The 23687-nt window shown below is 41.2% G+C and overlaps 1 protein-coding gene across 1 annotated transcript in view; it reads right to left on the reverse strand.

Annotated features, from left to right (window-relative positions):
* LOC122564619 (solute carrier family 53 member 1-like) overlaps positions 1 to 23687 on the reverse strand; it is a 171182-nt gene that overhangs the window by 134418 nt on the left and 13077 nt on the right. The window lies entirely within an intron of this gene.

Consider the following 23687-nt stretch of genomic DNA (forward strand, 5'->3'; position numbering starts at 1 on the left):
AGTTTCTATTAAAGTGATGCTGCTTCCAAGACCAGAGACATCCTTTCACTAAGTCCCATGAATAACCCAGTAATCCTTAAACTTTAATTCCATTCCTGCTTTCCTGACTGCCTACTCTTGCTTTGCTGAGTTCCATTGTGCCTGCCTGACGTCTGTTCCTGAGCTGAGTTCTAAGTCTCATACCCTAGCCATCATTGAGGCCATTTGCTTCCACCTTCAGAACTTCACTCACATCTGCCCTTACACTACAGAACCCTAATCCAAGCATCCAACCCCAATCCAAGGGGATGTCTTCCCTTCATCTGAAGTTCTGCTTCCCACGTGTTAATAGGTTAACTCTCTCCTCTCTAAGGTCCTGAAATTTCATGCCTAGAACTGGACATAATACACCAGCTGAGACCTAATCAGTAACTGTGAAAGTTTGGCCTAACTCCCTCAGCAATCAGGCCAATCTACCATCTTGAACCCCAAGCTAAAGTTCTGGGGACTTGGGTTTGAATCCTGCAATAGCAGATGGTGAAACGTGAGTTCAGTAAAAACCTGGAATAAATATTTGGCTCAATGGTGACCATGTAACTGCTGTCAATTGTTGTAAAAACCCATCTGGTTCACTAATGCCCTTTAGGGAAGGAAACTGCCATCCTTACCTGGTCTGACCTACACGTGACTCTTGTCTCACAGCAATGTGATTGATTGTAACTGCTCTCTGGGCTATTAGGAATGGTTAGTAAATGCTGGCCCTGACAGAAATGTCCCCATCCCATGAATGAATAATAAACATTGCTTGACACACTCCAATTCATTCCTTAACCTTTTCCTCCCTTCTTTCTGGCTTCTTAAGCACATCTTGAACATTTGGTTTTCTGTCACTGGAACTTAATACAACTGAGTAACCATAACAATGCCTTCATATGACAGTGTGATGGTAAAATCACCAGACTAGGAATTGAGAAACCTCCTGGAATTGGGGTTTGAATCCCACCACAACAAACTTTGAATTTAATAAATGAATGTTAAAATTAAAGCTGGTCTCATTAATTGTTGTGAGAACCCATTTGGTTTACTAACCTTCCTTTAAGAAAGGAAATCTGCTGTCTGTACCCAGTCTGGCCCACATGTGATTCCAGATCCACCAAACTGTGGTTAAATCTTAATTGCCCTCTGAAATAGTCTAACAAGACACTCAATTTGATGCGAAAGTGAGGACTGCAGATGCAGGAGAATCAGAGTCAAAAGGTGTCGCACTGGAAAGGCACAGCAGGTCAGGCAGCATCTGAGGAGCAGGAGAGTCGATGTTTCAGGCATCAACCCTTCATCGGATGTCAAAATATCGACTCTCTTGCTCCTCGAATGCTGCCTGGCCTGCTGTATTTTTCCAGCGCCACCCTTTTCGACTCAATTTGAGGTGAACAACGAATGCTGTCTGAACTAGCAACATTCCCATCCCGTGAAAGCACAGGAAGAAACCTTGACTAAGGTTTCTCCACAAAGTCCACTCATCCAAGATGGCAGCAGAGGCGAGTATGAGACCTGGTGGCAAAGGCGGTGGCTGCATTAGTGAGCAGGGCCCACAGCCGACTCTCAGCAGCGGCAAAGGTGGGTTTGGGCTGGTGTGGGACCTGGCAGCATCAGTGGCAGCTGTATTGGTGAGTTCCAGTGACAACTGATGGTGCCAGCGGCATTGGTGGAGGCAAGATGGCACCAAAGAGTGGAGAATCTTGTTCCAGTAAGGGGACTCATAGCTGGCTGCTTCAGGCCCGTGGCCGAGCACTTGTCAAGAAGGACTGTAAAGTTGATCTTTATTTCTTTATTTTTCTTCCCTTATATTCTACGTTTTGGTTTATTTTCTGTGTTTTAAGATGGCGCCATAGAGTGGCAACACTATATAACACTTTTCACCATATTTTGTTACAAAATACACGTGACAATAAATAAATCAAATTGTTAGCTGTAGCTGCCCCATAGTGGCCCCTTTGATTTTAATTGTCTTGTTCAATTCCCTCCCCTCTCCTGTCCTGTGATGCTTCAAACACTCTTGATTCTTTCCATGTTGGCTTCCCAACCATTCCCGAGTTCCATATTCACCGTGAAATTCCCTCCCTCCCTCAACCTGTCCTTCTCTCTTCCTGTTTCCATTTCCAAATACCACTTTAACCAAGCTTTTGGTTGTCTGTACAAATAATTTCAGATGTCAGATTTGTCAGTGTCAATCTTGTTTGAGAATCGCTCCAGTGAAGAGCTTTGGCATTATCTTATGAAAAAGGAGGCTCAAACTATAATTTTTTTAATTTGCTCATTGGATATGGGCATTTCAGGCCAGGCCAGCACTTATTGCCTATCCCTCGTTGCCCTCGAGGGCAGTTTCCACATTGCTGAGAATCTAAAGTCACTTGTGGACTAGACCAGGTAATGGCAGCAGTGCCTTTCCCTAAAGGGAACTAGTGAACCAGATGGGTTTGAACCATTACTGCCCATCTACAGTTCGATATCAGGAAACAAAGTGATTGTAATGACTAAGGGGCCCATAGACAACCTACTGATCCTGCCCTGCTTGCTTTTACAGAATTAATGGGAACATAGGATTTCATGGTCATTAGTATTCTGGCCTTTTGTTTCCTTTATTATTACAGATTTTTCAGATGTTAAAGTTTGCTAATGGCCTGGATGGGATTTGAACACATAATCTCCAGAATTTTAGCACAGGAATTGGTGTCACCAATAACATTACCATTAAGCCACCACCTTCCCTGGTACCTCTGCTGCTATTGTTGTGGCTATAAATCACTTGGAGTTGAATGTCGAATCTTCATGAAAGGAGGTTGGGGCATGACCTTAGAGAGGTTTATAAAATCATGAGGGTTATACATAAGGTGCATGGCAGGTGTCCTTTCCCTGGGGTAGGGGATTTCAAGACAAGGCGGCATATTTTTAAGGAGAGAGAAGAAAGATTTTGAAAAGACATGAAGTGCAACATTTTTACACAGAGTGTGGAATAAACTTCCAGAGCAAGTGGTGGAAGGGAGTACAGTTACCATGTTTAAAAGAAATGTTTGGAGTGATAGACCAGTTTAGTTTGGGATTCTGGTCGGCACAGACTGGTCGGACTGAAGGGTCTGTTTCCGTGCTGTATGAGACTACGACTGTCACTGTCTGGGAAAGTGAAAGAGACAGAGGCTCTGGTTACAAAGACAGGTGTTCAGCAGAAGACTCTTTGTTCAAACCGATGGAGTGCTGCATTGTCTCGAACCAGACAGCCATTTGTTTCATGATAAATAAATACTGACAGCACAAATAAAACCTTCACCTTGTTAATAATGCAACAAGGAACTGATCCCTGCACAGCCACCAGCGTTCCAGGCAGTGCTGACGTTACGTTGTTTTACTTCTAATCCTGATCTGTACAATGCAGGCAAGTCTTTATTGAATAATCCCGCAAACAAATCTCCAATTGCCTGTGATTACTGTGTGCATTGCCATTATAATAAGGTAAATAGGCTGGAGAACAGCTGAGGGTTTTTCACTCTCGCTGCCACTCTGTGCTAACACCCATGTCCAGTAGCAGCTGCTGGCTGTTGGATTTACATGGGGCTAGCTGAACGGAACAGAAGTGAAGAATAAAAAAGGGGTCACCAAAACCTGTTCAAGCCCATAATGGGAGTTGTTAGGAACCCTGGGGATGGAAGAGAAGTTATGGACTGTTACACCATTACATCGCCATCTACGGTTTGGTAAAAGTATCGATAATGGGAAACAAAGTGATTGTCATGATTAAGGGACCCAAGGACAACCTAATTATCCTGTCCCACGTGTTTTCACTTACCGGTAGAGAATTAATGGGAATTGATGGACGCTATCTATATTTTGCTGCATTTTTGCTCCTAAACACAATAAATTTGTCTGAATTCTTGTTTTTATTAAACACGATAAGTTAATGGTTAATGCTTGAAAGAGAAGTGTAGCCTTTTTTATACTCTGAAGGGACTTGACAGGGTAGATACACAGAGGCTTGCGAAACCAGAACAAGGGGGCACTGTCTCAGGATCATTTATGACTGACATGAGGAGAAATGTCTTCATTCAGAGTGCGGTGAGCCTTTGGAATTCTCCATCACAGAGTCTTGTGGATGTATTTAAGGATTAGATAGAGACTTGGCCCCTCAAGGAATTGTGGGAACTGGAGAAACAGCAGCGAAGTTAAACAAGGCCAATAATCAGCCGTAATTGTATTGAATGGTGGAGCATGGGTCACACAGTTTATTTGTGATGCTATTTCTTTTTCTATGTTCATACTTTGTTGAAACTTTATATGCGTGATATAATTATCACAACACTCTACTCACAAACTAAGAGCTGAACCCTGAGTTTTTTTTGGATGGGTGCAAGTTGCTTTGAGTTTATTTGGAGAGTTTTTCACCATGAGGCCTAGTGAGTTTTCTCGCCATATCTCACCAAACTTCCCTCACTAACTACCTAACCTACCCCTCTATCCCCATCGTACGTGGTCTCAGCCCTATCCTGGCCCTCGCTATTCCCTGAACAATTCGCTGCTCAATGGATATCCGCCAAAAGCCCAGCATCCCTTTCATCAGTGCCATCTTTAAAAGGTCACCCTGCATCCAGACAAGCACTGGCATTCCGAAGGTCGGTCAAAGAGGTTTGCGGAAGATGTCGGAGAGAGATGAGATAGCACCACAATTCTCCATCGGAGGCTGGAGGTCCTGATCTAGGGAGAGAAGCCCTCTTTCTGGAGAAGGCCACTCCAACAGATACTGATCGAAGGTCACTGGTACCATCTCCATGGCGTAAAGGACCAGAAAGCGGTACTGTAAGAAGCTCAATGAGCATTTCCTCTGCAGCAGGGTAAGTGTCACACCTTTCTCTCTGCTACCGCACACTCACCGCATCTCTGCTGCTGCACCCACTTTGGCTTATACTCTGCCACTCTCTCAGTTGCCTGCAATATCTTCACACAGCCCAAACCTCCCACCCCAGCAACCTTTTGCCTACTCACTCACTGCGGGACACCTCACCACCCTTTGCCCAGCTGCACCAGCCCTAACAGCTGTGTCATCCATTTTCATCTCAATCAATTCCTCCCTCCCTCCCTGTCATTAGAGGAGAGGGCAATCCCCACATTAGCATCATAGAATCCCCACAGTGCAGAAAGAAGCTACTCAGCCCATCACTGACACTCCGAAGAGCATCCCATCCTATCCACCTAGCCTGTATATCTCTGCACACTATGGGCAATTTAGCATGGCCAATTCACCTGACCTGCACCCCTTTGTTCTGTGGGAGAGAACCAGAGCACCCGGAGGAAATCCATGCAGACACAGGGAGAACATGCAAACTCTACACAGACAGTCACCCGAGGCTGGGATCGAACCTGGGTCCCTGGCGCTGTGAGGCAGCAGTGCTAACCACTGAGTCACTGTGTCACCATTCTTCCTAGGGCAGAGAATGCCCATATGGGTGGAGCAGTGCCCAACATTAGGGTGGTCAGCCCCAAGAAGAAGAGAATCCTGGGTCTTGCAGGAACGGGTTGGGACCACTGCCATTGTGTATCAGAGGATTTCCGTAATGGTCATGCAGGGAAGGTAAATACTAGGTGCCAATATCTACGGACAAGGGGTGTGCACACTTGGTGCACGTGGATGGTGCTCTTTTCATGATGTTTATTCCTATGCTACACACAGTTCCTTTGGAGCAAACATTGCCAGGTATCCACTCTGATTTCCAAGTCAAGATTCCTCGACGTTTACCTTTATGAAACAAAGCATTGCTGAGACAGAAGATCTGGGACAAACACAGACATTGCTGGAGAAACTCAGACGGTCTGGCAGCAACTGTTGCGAGAGAAACAGAGCTGATGATTCGGTTCCAGTTCTGAGGAAGGGTCACTGAACTCGGAATGGTAACTCTGTTTCTCTCTCCACAGAGGCTGCCAGACCTACTGAGTTTCTCCAGCAATTTCTGTTTCCGTGTCAAAGTTTCTCTTGTTTGAAGCATTTTGTGGGAGAGCAACTGACAATGAATGAGAGGAGCTGGGCCCTCAACAAGTTGTTAAGTAAGGAAGGATCCCCCTTAATCAACAACTCACAGCTGCCTAGTGAGAAACTCACCTCCCCACTTGTCAAAAGCACTGTGCACATTGAGAGAACAGATTGGATCCATGATTGAGACTACTGTCATGGGACGATATGAGCAGACTGGCTCCTTTGTGTGTAGCATCATTCGTCATACCAAGAGTGCAGCTTTATAAGGAAGCCGTTGATGTATTCATTTAACATATGCTCACTCCTTATTATGCGCTGATTCATTGCCCATGCTTCAGCCCCAGACTCCATCTTTTGTTTCTCTGGTTGACTCGTCCCTCCTAGTACCCAGAAGCAGCAGCTGAGTTGTGTGTTACCAGGGAGTCCGGGCCCCTACCCATCCCCACCATGGATAGCGAAGATTTCGTGTAGATGTTAGAGAAGGCTTAGGGTAGAATCTTGTAGAGGTCTGAGCGTATGGCAGGATTCAGGCAAAATCAGAAAATATGTCATGACAGTAGTCTCAATCATGGATCCAATCTGTTCTCTCATTGTGCACCTGGCTGTGACAATGTTTACAGTCTGATTGATCCTTGTAGTGATTGTAATGAGGTCAGCCAAGTGGACCTCACAGAATATGAGTTTCCTGATTGGGGCTGCTAACCTAGCCCAATCAGGAAGCCCTGGCTGACAAATATAAACAGGAGTGTCAGACTCTGTTCATTTTGAGAGCTGGCCATGAGGAAGCCAGACCAGTGTCAAGGAATATGTGCGTGTAAATAAAGGGTGACTTAGTGACAGGATATCGGCCTCTGTGAAGTGATTTCACCCATCACTGTCCCCGCCCGAGACAGTCAGTGACATTGGGTGAACAAAACTAGCCTGGGTTCCTAATCCAGACAGCAGACCCCACCAGAAAGTGGGCTGACAGTAAAGCCGGTCGGGAATGCTCTGGGGGTCAGGTGTGATCTCTTACTGTTTGGATAACATTCAATCAGACATGAAGAATGATGTATTGGTTAAGGATTTACAAGGTCACCTACACCTATACAGAAAAACATCTCATCATAAGGAATAGGAATATCAGAGAGTAAACTATCTACAACACTGAGACTTGTAGGGATAATTTCACAACTGGATTGAGGTGGGTAATGGTAGAATCAGTTTAGACTGTTATGCAGTAGAGGAAATGGGAGGGAGGAATGCATTAGGGGCTTGTGGAAGTGAAAGGACCAATAACAAAAAGATTATATATAGGACCTTGCATGGCCCCCAGATGTCCGAAAACACCTTATAGCCAATTCCATTTTCTTGCAGTATAATCCACCTGTAATGTAAGAAATGCTGCAGCCAATTTGTACACAGCAAGCTCCCACAAGCAGCAATGGTACTATGATATTCATTGGTGGGTAAATATGGGTTAGGTCATTGGAGAGAAAGCTCTTCTTTTATGTCTCTGTGTGGGGGCCTCGATTTAAAACTTCATCAAAAAATGGCATCCTAACGATGCGGAGCTCCCTAATCTCTGCCTGCTCTAGGGCGTCACCCTTCAGTTTTATGTTCAAGACTTGAACAAGGAACCTCTGACTCAGGTGGAAGATGCCAGATGCCATAGCGATCCTCATGAAATCGGGAAAAGTGACAAAAGAGCTTGAGGGCAGGTGACTGCACAGAGTAACAAGAGGGGTGGTGGGGAGGGGGAAAAAACAATTAGGAAGAGTGACTAGGAATCGTGGTGACAGGGCTAACTGAAAGGTAGGTTTGTGCATTGCTTGACTACTTTGGTTCCTGGCCATTGCTGGGCAAAAAAGGGGATCTGGGAGCAATGCAGTCACTTGGCTGGGGAACAGTTCAGATATATGGACATCTGTTAAGCACTGAAATGAAAGCTGTTCGATATTTCCTAATGAAAGAGTAAATATTGATTTTTCCAGGATGCACAAGTAAATGGGGATCAAATTGGACTGGACGTTTATTCCTTTCTAGGTTAAAAACAATGATGACTGCAGATGCTGGAAACCAGATTCTGGAGTAGAATGGTGCTGGAAAAGCACAGCTGTTCAGGCAGCATCCAAGGAGCAGGAAAATCGACGTTTCGGGCAAAAGCCCTTCATCAGGAATACAGGCAGAGTGCCTGAAGGGTAGAGAGACAAGGGAGAGGAGCACATTATACAAACTGTTGGAAGGAAAAGCCTTGGTCCTTGAACAGTACACTGCATCATTGACACACTGCTCCTTCAGGGATGCTGAAGGATATTCCCTGGCCCTGAATAGTAATACAGAATGTTGGTAATGCAGCAGCCATCTTGCACACTGCAAGGAACCACAAAGAACAATGCTGTAATGACTAGTTAATCTATTTTGGTTTTAGTGATATTGACTCTGGGACACCAGAATGAGGCTTCTTGCTCTTCAAACCTGCAGCACAAGATACACCGAGGAGACGTTGTAGATAGCACCTCTGACAGTGCACTATTCTACATGTGCTGCACTGAAATGCCCAGGGTGCTCAAATCTCTGGAGTAGGACTGAACCTACATTGTTCCTACTCAGGGATGTGAGTGCTAAGTCTCTCAGCCAGCTGCCACCTCTGTATATGGGACAGCTAATAAGTTTCACAATGTCTTCTATCAGTCTGTACCAATAGGAGAAATGTCAGAGATCAATACCAAGATTTAATGAAGCAACCATCTTCTCCAAAAATCATTTGTTTATATTGAGTTCTATTTTATATTATGTTCCAGAGCCAATCCGTATAATGAAAAGATTACAAAATCAAATTGCAGTATCTGTATACCAGGTAACTATAGCTTCTTCAAGGGCTGTTTATATACCTTTACATTTAGAATTGCTTGATCCAAACTGGAAACTCAATTGCTGTTCATGTAGCTGGTTTCCACTTGTGTCCCACTAACCCCAAACTCTGATGTTTCCCATTCCAGATGTTGTGCAGGTGCAAGTCACCTTGATAACTGCAGACGATCAGAACTTGCTTATCAAAGACAATTTTTAATTAAAATTTAACAGTCAGCCATCAGTGCAATCTCTGTGGCAACATTCAGAGTGTGTTTCCTAGCCAATCAGCATTCTCTGCTCATACAGTGTAAAATGTTCCCATTTACGTGAGTATTCTTGTGAAATGTCTTGATGAGTGTAAAATGAAAAGCTTCAACAATTTTGTTTTTCAGCCTTAGCAAAATTGCAGTCAATGGGAATCAGGGAATATTCTCATCTGCTTGGAGTCATACCCGACACAAGGGACGATGGTGTGGCTGTTGGAGGTCAGATATTTCAGTTCCAGGTACTCTTCAGGGTAGTGTCCTGGGTCCAACCATCTTCAGCTCCTTTATCAATGGCCCTCTCTCCATCATAAGGTCAGATGTGTGGATTATCACTGATGAGTGTGCAATTTTCAATTCCTCTGACACTAAAGCAATATATGTCCATATGTAGCAAGACCTGGACAATATCCAGGACTGGGCTGATAAGTGGCAAGTAACAAAACACAAATTCCAGGCAGTGACCACCTCCAACAAGCGAGAATCTAATCATTTCCATTTGACATTCAACGACATTACCATCACAGAATCTCCCACTATCAATATCCTTCAGGTTACCAGTGACCAGAAACTGAATTGGACTAGTCATGTTATACTGTGCAATAATGATAGGTTAGAAGCTCTGAATTCTGTGGTGAGTAACTCACCTCCGGGCTTTCTCAAAGCCTGTCCACCATCTATAAGGCACAAGTCAGAAGTGTGCTGGAATACTCCTCACTTGCTTGGATGTGTGCAGCTCCAACACTCAAAAGGCATGATACCATCCAGGTCAAAGCAATTTGCTTGATTGGTACTCCATCCGTCATGTTCAACATTCAATCTCTCCATCACTGATGCTTAGTAGCAACATTGCGAACTATAAAGTGATAGGCGTGCAGTATAAAAACTATTACAGTCTTGGCCTGCCACCTTAATAGAGTTCTGATGAAGGGTCACTCGACCCGAAATGTTAACTCTGATTCTCCTCCTAAGATGAGCTTTTCCAGCAATTTCTGTTTTTGTTTCTGATTTACAGCATCCGCAGTTGTTTCACTTTTTTTTTCAATGTAGTTCTTTGCTGGCATTTCCTGAAGATTATTGTTATAATAGCTCTGATTAGGAATGCTTTGCTGAGTTGCAAAAGCTCCAAAATTATTTGTCTCATGCATAACAGCCTTTTATGCAACTGGATTGAAGGTCCAGAGATTTAGAATGGACCTTCTAGCCAGCTCAGCTGAGTTCAACACCACACTGTGGGCCAAGTACTGGACCAACACGGACACAATGGGCCATTTTCTGTGCTGTGAATCTCTATGACTCTATGACTTGCCTTCCACTGTGGCTGCCTACAGTGGACCTGACTCTATTTGATATGCAGAGAAATCTGGGTGTGTTGGTTCACAGATCACTGAAGGTGGCAGTGCAGGTTGATAAGACAGTGAAAAAAGGCTTATGGCATGCTTGCCTTCATTGAAAGGAGCATTGAGTATAAAGATAGGCAGGTTATGCTGCAAGTTTATAGAACTTTAGTTAGCTCACACTCGGCATGTTGTGTATAGTTCTGGTCACCACACCACCAGAAGGATATGGATGCTTTGGAGAGCGTACAGAAAAGGTTTACCAGGATGTTGCTGGGTATGTGGGATTTTAGCCATGAAGAAAGGTTGGATAGACTGGGTTTGTTTTCACTGGAACTGTTCAACCAAGTGACTGGAGATTGAAGGGCGACCTGTTAGAAGTTTATAAGATTGTGAATAGCATGGTTAGAGTGTAAAATATGAGGCTTTTACCAGGGTGGTGGGGTCAATTACTACAGGGCAAAGGTTCAAGATGAAGGGGGGAGTTTAAAAAAATGTGCAAGGCTGGTTTTTCACACAAAGGGTGGGGAGTGCCTAGAACGCACGACCAGGGGAGGTGGTGGAAGCAGACACAACGGCAGTGTTCAAGAAGCACTTGGACAAACGCATGAATAGGAAGGGAATAGCGGTATACAGATCCTGTAAGTATAGAAGGGCAAAATGTGCAGGTGCAGGCTTGGAGGACCGAAGGGCCTTTCTATGTGCTGTATTGTTCTTTGTTCTATCCTAGCTCAGCTCCCACAGAGTAATTTTGGGTGTAACAGAGCCCTTTAATCTGAGGCAGGTCGACTGAATCTGGACATTTCCCAACTTGAGCTACCCACCTCAACAGTGAAAATCTAACCTGCACACAGTCAATGGTGTAAAATTGGGCCAAATGCTTGTAAGTGGGACTAATTTAGTTTGGGAACATGGTCGGTGTAGACTAGTTGTTTGTTTCCATGTTGTATGACTCTATGACTATAAATCTAAAATTAGTTTTGAACTTTATTCACTATTCAATGTCTAGCGATAGTCATTATAGAGTATTGCTGAAAAATGATATTTTGTTGGAACTTTTTAATCTCGCATTCATCAGGAGATTTGCCAGAATGCCAATGTAAAGGAGAAATAACATTTTACACTGTTTAAGAGCATTGTTTCTATTTTACACAAGTATTCTTATGAATTGTCCTGATGAGTGCAAATAAAAGCTGTAACATAATATGAATTTTTCATCAATAAGTCCTGTTCTACCAAGTCATAATATATTTGAGAGATATTATCTAACACCAAGAAATAGGGATCTTTGCAATTGAATCAATGCAGTTAAATTAAAGATACTGTTGATTTTTTTGACTGTTGGCTTTTAATTCTTTAAAAGATACAAAGAGGGATTTGAAGACATGGTTAATCAGACTTCCGTTCAGGCTGATATTATTTCACTGTTATTGATTCCTCTTTATCTCATACTAATGGTAACCTTTAAGTTTGGTCTGTTAAGTAACAAAGTATAAAGTGATTTAGTTGCAAATAAGTGACCACTAATCTGTGTGAAAACTAAAAGTTAAAGCATTGGTCAGTTTAGTTCATTCAGTAAAACTAATTCAGATACGTTCCAGTATGAATGGAAGTGTACCTTTAAGAGAACATTGATCAGTTGATAGCAAGTTCCGTGGAAGAAATTTGTGGATATATTTTCACAATTATGGAATGGTTCTGAAACATTGGAAAGAAAAGCTGGATAGGCTGGGATTTTTAACATGGGAAATTGAGAGATGATCTTACAGAAGTGTATAAAATCATGAGGGGTATAGATGGAGTTAATAGCAGGTGTCTTTTCCCTTGGGTGAAGTATTTCAAGACTAGAGGGCATACTTTTAAGGTGAGAGGAGAGAGATTTAAAAAAGACATGAGGGCAATTTTTTTTCACAGAGGATGATTTGTGTGTGAAATGAACTCCCTGAGGAAGTGATGGACCTGCGCACAGTTACAATGTTTAAGACACTTAATAAGTACATGAATAGGAAAGGTTGGAGGGATGTGGGCCAGGAGTCGGTAGGTTGGACTAGTTTAGTTTGAGATTGTATTTGGCATGGACTGGTTGGACCACAGCATCTGTTTCCATGCTGAATGACTCTATGATTGTATAACATTGGGCCATTCAGTCCCTTGAACCTATACTACCATTCAATAAGATCATGACAGATCTGTGGCCTAACTCCATATAGCTGCCTTTGGCCCACATCCTTTACTGTCTTTGCTCAACAAGCAATTATCTATCCCAAATTTAAAATTAACAACTGATGATCGAAACGTTTCCTTGATTATAGGTAGCTGATAGGGTAGTTACATTGATCAAATTGGGGGTGGCATGGTGGCTCAGTGATTAGCACTGCTGTCTCACAGCACCAGGGTCCCAGGTTCGATTCCAGCCTTGGGCGACTATTTATGTGGAGTTTGCACATTCTCCCCGTGTCTGTGTGAGTTTCCTCCCACATTCCAAAGATGTGCAGGTGAATTGGCTATGTTAAATTGCCCATAGTGTTAGGTGCAATAGTCAGAAGGAGGTGGGTTGGTCTTCAGAGGGTTGGTGTGGACTTGTTGGGCCGAAGGGCCTGTTTCCACACTGTAGGGAATCTAATCTAAAAAAATCTTGATGAGGATGTATTGCAAAAATAAATAAATTCTCACATACCTTTATCGTACTACATAAATTGGAAAGCTGATGGAGATCAGTACTCACTGACATCTATCCCAGACAAGAATTAATGGAATTAAGAGGATATTGGCAGCAGAAATAGAAATGAGTTCAGGGAAGAATGTAAAGGATTGTGGTGAGCAGTTGTTTTTCAAACAGGGATGTTGTATACTGTAATGTTCCTCAGGGATCAACATTAGGACAAATAATTGTTTTGATATATTGGCCTTGGGTTATCCTTTCAAAATTGCAGGTGGTGCCAAACTTGGAAATATTGTAAACTGTGACATTAGATAGCAAAAGATTTGAGGAGGACTTAGACTTACAGGCTTGTGAGATGAGTAGACACATGACTGATAAATTGTGAATATGCGCCTTGCCAGAAATTTATAAATCCCATGAATAAAATGAAACAAAAGAAAAAGATACATTTAGGTAGGAAGCATGGGGAGGCAATATGAACAAAATAGTGCAATTCTAAAGGAGGTGCAAGCACAGAAAGACTTGGGAGAGTAGGATACACAAAACCTAGTTGGCAGCTGTTTAGAATAAAAGCAAAATCCTTGGTTTTCTAAGTGGATGAAAGGATTGGAAGAGGAAGGAAGTTATACAAAATCTGTATAAAACTGCTTCAACTTCAGCTGGAATGTTGCGTTTAATTCTGGATACTAGGCTTTAGTTTGGCCTTGGAGAAGGGGGTTAACTGGCGGGGTGTCAGGAAGGAGGGGTAACAGACACTTGGAGGAACCAGAGAAGCTGGTGTTGTACATTAGAGCAGAGATGGTGAAGAGGAGAGTTGATAGAGGTGTTTAAAAATGTTCTTGATTGAATAAGCAAGGAGAAATGATAGCATAGATTTGCTAACCACAAGATGCAGATTTATGATGGTTGGCAACAGGACCAGAGCTGACATAAAAAACATATCTGGTTCTGATTTCCGATCTGGAATGTACTGCCTGAAAGGGCTTTGGAAGCTTCCTAAAGTGACTTGGCTAAATATTAAAAGGAAAGAAATACCTAAAAGGATACAAGGAAAAATCAGGGAAATGGGACTGATGAGAAAGATTCCCCAAAGAGTCAGGAGGGCAAGCTGAATTATCTTTTTACTGTTTTACAACTCAGTGATTCTATGATGTTTTGATGGGTACAACTTTAAGCACTCTCATTATTCACAATATAAATCAGGAAATGGCTTTGTATCAAAGTCACACACTGATATTCACCAAAGTATAAAAAGTAGAACTGGTGTGTTGCAGATGTACTGCTGTTGATTACAAGTCACTTAGGAGAGTTTCCAGATACCAATATTAGATACTTAAGTTTTGCATAATATTAATCGGATTGTTGATAGGTCCCAGATTAATGCATTAGTATTCCCACACTGTATAAATAGTACTGATGATGGATGCTAGTTGTGTACTGTAACATTTATGACATTCTGGAAATAAGAGAGATGATTTGTACCACTGTTACATATCAATGTTTATCGCATTGTCAGGGCTTCAACTGTTACATCCCAACATTCATCACTGTCTATTTTTAAGACAGGTAATCAGTGCTAGTATTACACATTGTCATTTATTGCACTTTAGAAGAAGGAGTCTTGATATGATACACACTGAGATTCATTCAAATGATTAAACATGAGAGTTTCTGTGCTCCTCTGCTATCAACTGACATTTGTAACATGTTATAAATTGGAGAGCTGATGGGTACAAGTGTAAAACACTGATGTTTATCATATTATCAATGGAACAGTGGATGGGTAACAGTCTTACATGACAACATTCATCACACATTATCAATAGTACAGCTGCACATTACCAGTGTTCCACATGGATATTTTTAACTCTTTATCCAGAGGAGAAATGAAAGATACACACTAAAATTCCACAAACTCACTGTCAAGGCCCACCTAGCATTACTAAACTTCCTCACATTCCTGCATTCTGTGAGGATTCTATGCCATTCTTCCAATTTCTCTGCAGGTGTGGCCTTTATTTGGATGATGCAATATCCCTACAAGTGCTTCCAATACATCTTTGTTTTTCCCTAACTTAGGAGACCCCCCCCAGCCATCGACCCTGAACCTTATCAGTTCATTTTCTTCATCAAGAGCACTTCCTAAACCAGCAACCTCTACCTTCGAGAAGGCCAAGGGCAGCAGGTATATGGGGACACCACATGACTAGGAAATATATCACCGTTCTTTCAGTGTCATTGGGTCAAAATCTTGGAAATTTCCTCCCTAATAATATTGTGGGTGTTTCTGTATTCTAAGGTCTGCAGTGGTTCAACAAGACAGTTCATCATCTCCTTCTCATGGGTAATTAGGGATAAATAATTAATGCTGGCCGAGCCATTGGCACTCACATCCCAGGAGTGAATAATAAAGAAGATTCCTGCAATAGTACTCTCATTCTTTCCCCCCACCTCCCAGAAATCCTTGTCCTTATCTTCCACCTTAGCAGCCTCTACATCAATGAATTACCTTCCACTATTCCTGTCACATCCTGAATGATGCCACCAGCAAACATATTTTCACCTTTTGGATGAGACGCTGTACTAAGGCTCCATCTGCTCTATGTGGGGGAATGCAAAAGATTCCATCACAATTTGCAGAGAAGAGCAAGGGAGATCTCCCAAAGTTCTTCTCCAGGATTTCTCCTTCATTCATCATCACAAAAACGGATTATTAACTCATTATCATGTTGCTTTTCTGGGAGTATGCTGGGCGCAAATTGGTTGCTGTGCTTCCTGCATACAGACTGCTCTCCAGAAATATTTAATTGAGTAGATGGCAGTTTGACAGAGCCTGTACTCATGAAAGACACAATATAAATGCAAGTATTTCTGTCTACTTAATCAATAACTACATTACAACAGTGTCTGTACATATTGCCATTAAAATGCTTTGAGACATCTTCAGATTAGGAAAATTGCTACTCAAAAATGTAGGTTTTTTTTCTTTTCTAACCATCTACTACCGTCAATTTAGAAAACTGGTTATGCAGATAACGTTGTGCACCTCTCTCATTTGATGCTTCTGATTTCATTGCACATGACAGGAAATCAATAATTTAAGCTTTGTCGGAAGCTGGCATTGAGTATAATTAAGGTAACTGGAGATATTGCTGTTAAATACTGGTTAATAGAGTTAACATGTAAGAAAGCTCAGTTTGACACAAAACACTGGTGAAGTCCAGTTTAAGTTTGGTGATTTATGGTAGTCCTATTTTGTCAACTTATTCGTTTGCTTCCTTACAAAACACTCTTCAGTCAAGGGAGGCAGTCTCTCATCATCCACCCCATCAAGCCCTTGAAGAATTTTGTACATTTCAAAGCAATGCCCTCTTATTCCAACGAATATGGGTCTGTTTAATCAGATTTGCATTTGCTAAGGATGCCAGTTCTTTACAGCTAAACAGTGAAAGTCTCCATTTGTCAAAATTAGAGAAATTTTGAAAATTACTTTGTGAAAATTGGAAATCCATGAGTTTAGGGTGAAATGTATTTGACAGAATCCAAGTATTCAACTCGGCAATCATATCTGTGATTTTAATTCTACTAGTATGTATCAGCCACATCATTATGTCACGTTAAATTTAATATGTTCTTTTTTAAGAGAAAGGAATTTGAAGACTTACAGAATTTCAATTACACAGTAAAGTTTGATTTTATATCAAATCACATTCTTCCAAATCACTGCTTCTTTGGCAAGTCTGAAACTGCTGTTGTGGGGACTGCCTCCAACTTTCCAAAGTTTATCAAACAACAAATGATTAATCCTCTACACCATTAATTCTTGAATAATTCAACATCATATTTTCATGCCTACTTGACTATTTATTTATTAAAATGTTGCTAAACTTGGTGATGTTGAATGTGAAGACATCATTTAATTTTTTTTTCATTTTTGGAATTCTAGTTGAGGTTCTTCAGTTATGTTGTACAGAAATGATTTTCTAGCTTACAGCAGACAGCAGAGTTTAAAATATCCCAAGGCAATAAAAAGGACAAGTAAAATTTAACTTCAAGAAAGCCCAGTTTTAATCTATTCAGTGTCTTTTCAAAGTTTTACATTAAGAAATTGAAGAGCTGATTAAACGTATGAACAAGGAATAGGGAGTAGGACATTTAACCCCTTAAGGCTTCCTTGACATTTAAACATGATTTGGAGATGCCGGTGTTGGACTGGGGTGTACAAAGTTAAAAATCACACAACACCATGTTATAATCCAACAGATTTAATTGGAAGTGCTAGCTTTCAGAGCGCTGCTCCTTCATTAGGTGATCTGATCATCAACCACCTGATGAAGGAGCAGTGCTTCCAATTAAACCTGTTGGACTCGAACCTGGTGTTGTGTGATTTTTAACTTTGACATTTAAAGAGATTATGGCTGATGTGATTGTAACTTCAAATCCACATCCCTGTCTAACCCCTGATAACCTTTCACCCCCTTGCTTAACAAGAATCTACCCACCTCAGCCTTAAAACTATTTTAAAATATTCTGCTTTCATCACCTTCCACAGACCAAAGATGTGCAGGCTAGGTGAATTGGCCATTCTAAATTGCCCATAGTGTTCAGGGATGTGTAGGGTTAGGTGCATTAGTCAGGGGAAATATAGAGTAATAGGGTAGGGGAATTGGTCTGGGTGGGATACTCTTCGGAGGGTCGGTGTGAATTTGTTGGGCTAAATGGCCTGTTTCCACACTGCAGGAGTTCTATGAGCCTTTTCAGGAAGAGAGTTTTAAAGACTCATAATTTTCTTAGAGATTTGCCTCATCTATGTTATAAATGGGTGACCCCGATGTTTAATCAGTAACCCCTTATTCTAGATTCTTCCAGAAAAAAAAATCCTCTCCATGTCTAACCTGTCAAAACGCCTTAGAATCTTATGTGTTAAAGTCACTGTCACTGTTTACTCTAAGCTGTAGTTGATTGAAATATCTAAAAGGACCACAAGCAGGATTTAATACCTCAAGTTGGGGGTTGGTTGGTTTAGAGTCAAAAAGTGTGTTGCTTCATCAGGTTTATGCCTGAAATGTCGATTTTCCTGCTCCTCGATGCTGCCTGACCTGCTGTGCTTTTCCAGCACCACACTTTTCAACTCTGATCTCTAACATCTGCAGTCCTCACTTTCTCCTGGTTGGGTGGTTCAGTTGAATGGATGGTAGGTTTGCAATGCAGACTGATACTGATAGCATAGCTTTACCTCCTGTCTCAACTGAGGTTACCACCTTCTCAACCTCACCACTTGCCTGAGGTGTGGTGACCCTCAGGTTAAACTCACCACTGTTTGTCTCTCTCTGTCTCTAATAAGAGAGTGGGACAACACTGACTTTATCTTTATCTAAAGTAAAAGTATTGATAATGTGTTGGAGCAGATTGTCCAAGAAATGATTGGCAGAGATGATACCAATAGTCTGTTGGTATCATCTCTGCCAAGGCTAATGTGCTATCATCTGTGTTAATTAAACAGAAGAAGGGACTAGGTATATGAGTTAGAAGCAAAAAAACCAGTCAAGTGACTGGGCCTAAAATCAGCCTGCGAAATGATCGTGGATGATGATGACAAATTGATAACAAGAATCAAAGTCAGGTTAAAAATGGATGTGAAGGTGTGTAGGCATATAAATAGCCTGGGAGTGAGCCAGCAAACGTAACCAGTCAGGAATCAATTCACAACGCCAACTCCAAGATGGCGGCAGAGTGGCAGGGCTGAGACCAGAGCTTTTCTACGATATATTTCCAAGTCAGGATGATATGTGGCTAGGAGGGGAACTTGAAGGTGTTCCCACTTATCTGCTGCCCTATTGTTCTAGATGGAAGGGGCCGTGGGTTTGGAAGGGGCTGCCTGAGAACCTTTGGTGAACTTCTGCAGTGTATCTTGTAGATAGTACACACTGTTGCTACTGAGAGTCAGTGGGGGAGGGAGTGGATGTTTGTGGGTGTGGTGCCAATCAAGCAGCTGCTTTGTCCTGGATGGTGTCAAGCTTCTTGAGTGTTGTTGGAGCTGCACTCATCCGGGCAAGGGGAGAGTATTATGCTTCCTATATGACAACAATGGGAACAATTCAAAAATATTTCTTTAGCTGGGAAGCATTTTGATGTGATCCTGAAAACTTAAAGCTACGTAAATTCAAGTCTTTGTAATTTGTCAAGTGTTAATGAGTTAACACAGCCCTCAATGCAGTTTCATCAGTTTAGGGAGAAGGAAGTGTACAAGGTTAAGGGCACATTTCCACACAGCAAACAGCTGGATTATTTGGATGGCTGGCAGTAGAAAGGAACTGTCTTGAACCTGTGAGAATGAGATTTCGAAGAATCAAGTAACACAACAGCAAAGTGTAAGATGTTGTGAGGCTTTAATTGGTTCACTGCCAGGGAAGTAATGTCAGGCTTGTGTTACAAAGTGAAAATTAACGAGCGTGTTAACATAACCAGGCAAGGCTGGTTCTTTAAGGTTCAGAATCCTTTTCACTGTACTGAGTTACACATTGTGTTGGTGCTAAAGCAGCAAGGTCAGGGATTAGGAAGCGACTTGTGCCTTCACCAATACAATGTTTCTGTATTTAGAAATTGGCTCAATACTTTAAATTAAAGTATAATAGCTTAGACATTTCAGAGGAATCTATGTAGTTAAGTTCATCTACATTTGATTGCAGCATTAAATCTTAATTGCATCATAATCTAGGGTCAAGTTTATGAATCCACAGGAAACAGTTACGTGGAATTACATAGGAAGTAATACATATTTAACACGATTAGTGTGTGTTAATGTTTATGTTTTATACAAAACTCCTCATACCCTTTCATTTTACATATCATTCTATTTTGCTGTCTCCCTTATATACTTATTCCTACAAATTGCCTCATTCCACCACTGCTAACTGGACAAGGGCAAAGCAAAGTCAGAAGAGTTTGGAGAATTGCCCTCACAATTTCCTACTTTTCATCTGAGATTTGAGATCCACCTTGAAAGGTTCCAGTTCCAATCTTCAGCCTTTTCATAGAATCTCTACATTGTGGAAGCAGGCCATCCAGCCCACACTAACTCTCCAAACAGCATCCCACCATGACTGAGCATCAACTCCCTATAATATCTCAGTAACCCTGTATTATTTGGAGCTAATCCACCTAGCCTGCGCATCCCTGGACAATGTACATGGCCAATCCACTTTACCCACACACCTTTGGTCTATGAGAGGAAACCCACACAGACACAGGGAGAATGTACAGACTCCACACAGACAGTCACCTGAGGCTGGAATCGAACCTGGGTCCCTGGCGCTGTGAAGTAGCAGTGCTAACCACTGAGCCACCGTGCCATTCCTTGTGTTACTAGCTAGCTTCATTCTCGGTCAGTACTGTGATTTGACTTTCTGCTTCTACAATCTTTCTCACACTGGATTAAACTCTACCAATATTACATCATGTTTGGTGGTGAGTACATAACACATCAGTATTTCTCATCAGCAACCCTCACATTGTGCTCTTTGATATTGTACACATGGGATGCTTTCATACTGTGGTTTTAAAAGCACTGAAATCATGAGAATTGATTTCCTGAGCTAATACTCAAGGTGACTGTATATAACAAACAATAAGACCATGTCTAATTTGATTTTAACCTCAACCTCAAATACCAGCCTCCCCTGATAACTGTTTAGCCCTTTGCTTCTCATTAATCTATTTAGGTTTGCTTTAAGAATATTCAAAGTTTCTCTCAACACTGCCTTTCGAGGATGAGAATTCCAAAGACTCAAACTTCTGAGAAAAATATTGTCTTAAATGGCAGCCCCTAATTTTTAAAGTCACCTCCAGTTCTAGATTCTCCCAGCTGAGGAAACATCCAAACTGTCAAGTCTGTTCAGAATTTTGTATGTTGTAATCAAGTGATCTATACTACTCTGCTAAACTCAAGGGATACAAATCTACCTTGTTCTCATGTGACAACCCACCCATTCCAGGTATTAGTCCAGTAAACCTTCTTTGAAACGATGTTCAATGTATTTACCTCCCTCTTTAATCAGAAAAGCCAACATTGTACACAGTGCTCCAGATTCTGCATCTTATCAATGCACTCAATAACAAAAGCATAACCTCCTTACTTTTGTATTCAATTCCCCTTGCACAAAATGAAAACATTAATTACTTGCTGTACGTTTGTCTTAACCTTTTGCACTTCATGCACTTGGTCCCTGGTCCTGCTACATCTCAGAGCTTTGCAAGCTCTCACTACTGTGATAATTTGCTTTGTCTTTGTTCACCGATTCAAATTGGAACATTTCACATTTACCCACGTTCTACTCAATTTGCCACATCTTACCCACTCAGTTAACCTGCTGCCTCCTTATGGGCCTTTTCATAACTTTTCTGCCTATTTTTGTGTGAGCAACACATTTAGCCTTCCATTCCTTGATCCACACCATTTCAACTTTCAAACTTGAGGCCTCAGCACTGAGCTCTCTGGCATGCCATTCATTATATCATGCCAACCTGAAAAATAAACTATTTATGTCAACTTCTGTTTGCTGTTAGCTAGCCAATCAACAATCTGTGCCAATATGTTATCCCTTACATAAAGAGCTTTTATTTTCTGCAACAATGTTTGACGTGTCATCTTATCAAATGCTTCTGAAAACATTAATTACGTTACATCCATGGGTTCTCCTTTATTCATAGTGCGTGTTACTTCTTCAAATGACTCCAATAAATTGGCTAAACATTATTTCCCTTTCACAAAGCCATATTGACTGTCTGATTGTATTGAATTAATTAACAGTGCCCCGTTATGACATTCTTAATAATAGCATCTAATATTTTCTTGATGACAGATGTTAAATCAACTGGTCTATAGTTTCCTGTTTCAGTCTTCTTCCCTTTTACATAAAGGAATTACATTTGTTCCTTTTCAGTCTAATTGAACCTTCACTGAATCTAGGCAATTTTGAACAATTAAACTAATGTATCAACAACCTCACTAGCCACTTCTTTAAAATTCCTAGTGAGAAAGCTATCTGCATTCAGGGATTTATTGACCAGCAGTTCTAACAATTTGCAAAGTACTTCTTCCCTTGTGCTAATAATTTCCTGGAGTTCATTTCTTCCAATTCCTGACTGACAGCTGTTTCTGGGTAGTTACTTGAATCCTCTTTAGGGAAGACCAGCACAAAATATTGGTTCAATTCATCTGCCATCTTGTTATTTTCCATTATTAATTCCCTAGACTAATTTCCTATTAGATCAATGCTTGTTAACTCTCTTTTTAAAGTATTTATAGAAAGTCTTAATATCTGGAATTATAATTGTAGCTAGCTTGCTCTTGTATTTTAATTTTTTTCATCCTTATTAATCTTTTAGTCATTCTTTACCATTATTTATATTCTGGCCAAACTTCTGACTTGCCACCCATCTTTTCATAGGTTGCATGGTTACTCAGTGGTTAGCATTGCTGCCTCACAGTGTCAAAGACCTGTGTTCAATTCCATCCTTGGGTGACTCTCTGTGTGGAGTTTGCATGTCCACCCTATGTCTCTGTAGGTTTCCTCTCACAATCCAAAGATGTACAGATTAAATGGATTGGCCATGCTAAATTGCCCATAGTGGGCAGGCTAGGTGAATGAGCCAAGGGAAGTATAGGGATGGGGTGGGTCTATGTGGGATGTTCCCCAGAGGATCAGTGTGAACTTGATGGGCTGGATGGCCCGCTTCCACATTATGTAATTATATATTTGTTCTTTAAGTTGAATACTATGTTTAACTTTTATAATTAACCACAGATAGTAAATCTTTGGATATTTTCTTTCCCGCTTGAATCTATTCTATGTGTTATCCTCTTATGTGTCCACCATTGTGTTTCTATTTGCCTCTCCCTCAACATAAATTAACAGTTCCCTTATTCTAGCTCTGCTTTCATGGCCTTATTTAAATTTATACTAATTTTAGACCCACTTTTCTCTCCCCGAAACTGTATGTGAAATTTAATCATATTATGATCACTGCTCCCTAGAGGTGCTTTCACTATGATGGCAATCCTTAGAATGCTGATTGAATGGGATCCTACAATGGCACACTTACTTCAAGACTGATTGATACATACGAATAGGGTTGTGATTTTAGTGCTGTACATGCAGTGAAGTCAACAGATGGCCATTGAAAAACACAATCTGGTGTTGATATCTGTTGGTACTACATCTCAGGTTGCTTACTGCTGCCATCTAAAGGCTTGCTTTTGACAAGATGTCTCAGATACTAATGAATGCAGCAGTTTCATTGCAAATACATGAATGAAAAATAATGCAGTGTAATATGTGTAAGATCTCCCCCCTTGTAGATATTTAGCAAACTCATTTTACAGAATAAAATCACAATGCGTCAGAACCCCAGTTTCATTCTTTTTCTGAAGTATTTCCTCCTAGAATTTCTTTACAAAATGCATGTTCATGTCTTGTACTGAACTTTAATGTTTCAGCACTCTTTTAATTAATGTTCCTTACAATCCAAACTCTTTTACAGAAGTGCAGATCTAGCAAGGCATAGTCGGCTTTTAAATATCCTTTCTGCAGTTG

This window comes from Chiloscyllium plagiosum, unplaced genomic scaffold (assembly GCF_037043375.1).
Source record: "Chiloscyllium plagiosum isolate Xiang-an unplaced genomic scaffold, Cpla_swu_hap1 HiC_scaffold_21, whole genome shotgun sequence".
Taxonomy (NCBI): Eukaryota; Metazoa; Chordata; class Chondrichthyes; order Orectolobiformes; family Hemiscylliidae; genus Chiloscyllium; species Chiloscyllium plagiosum.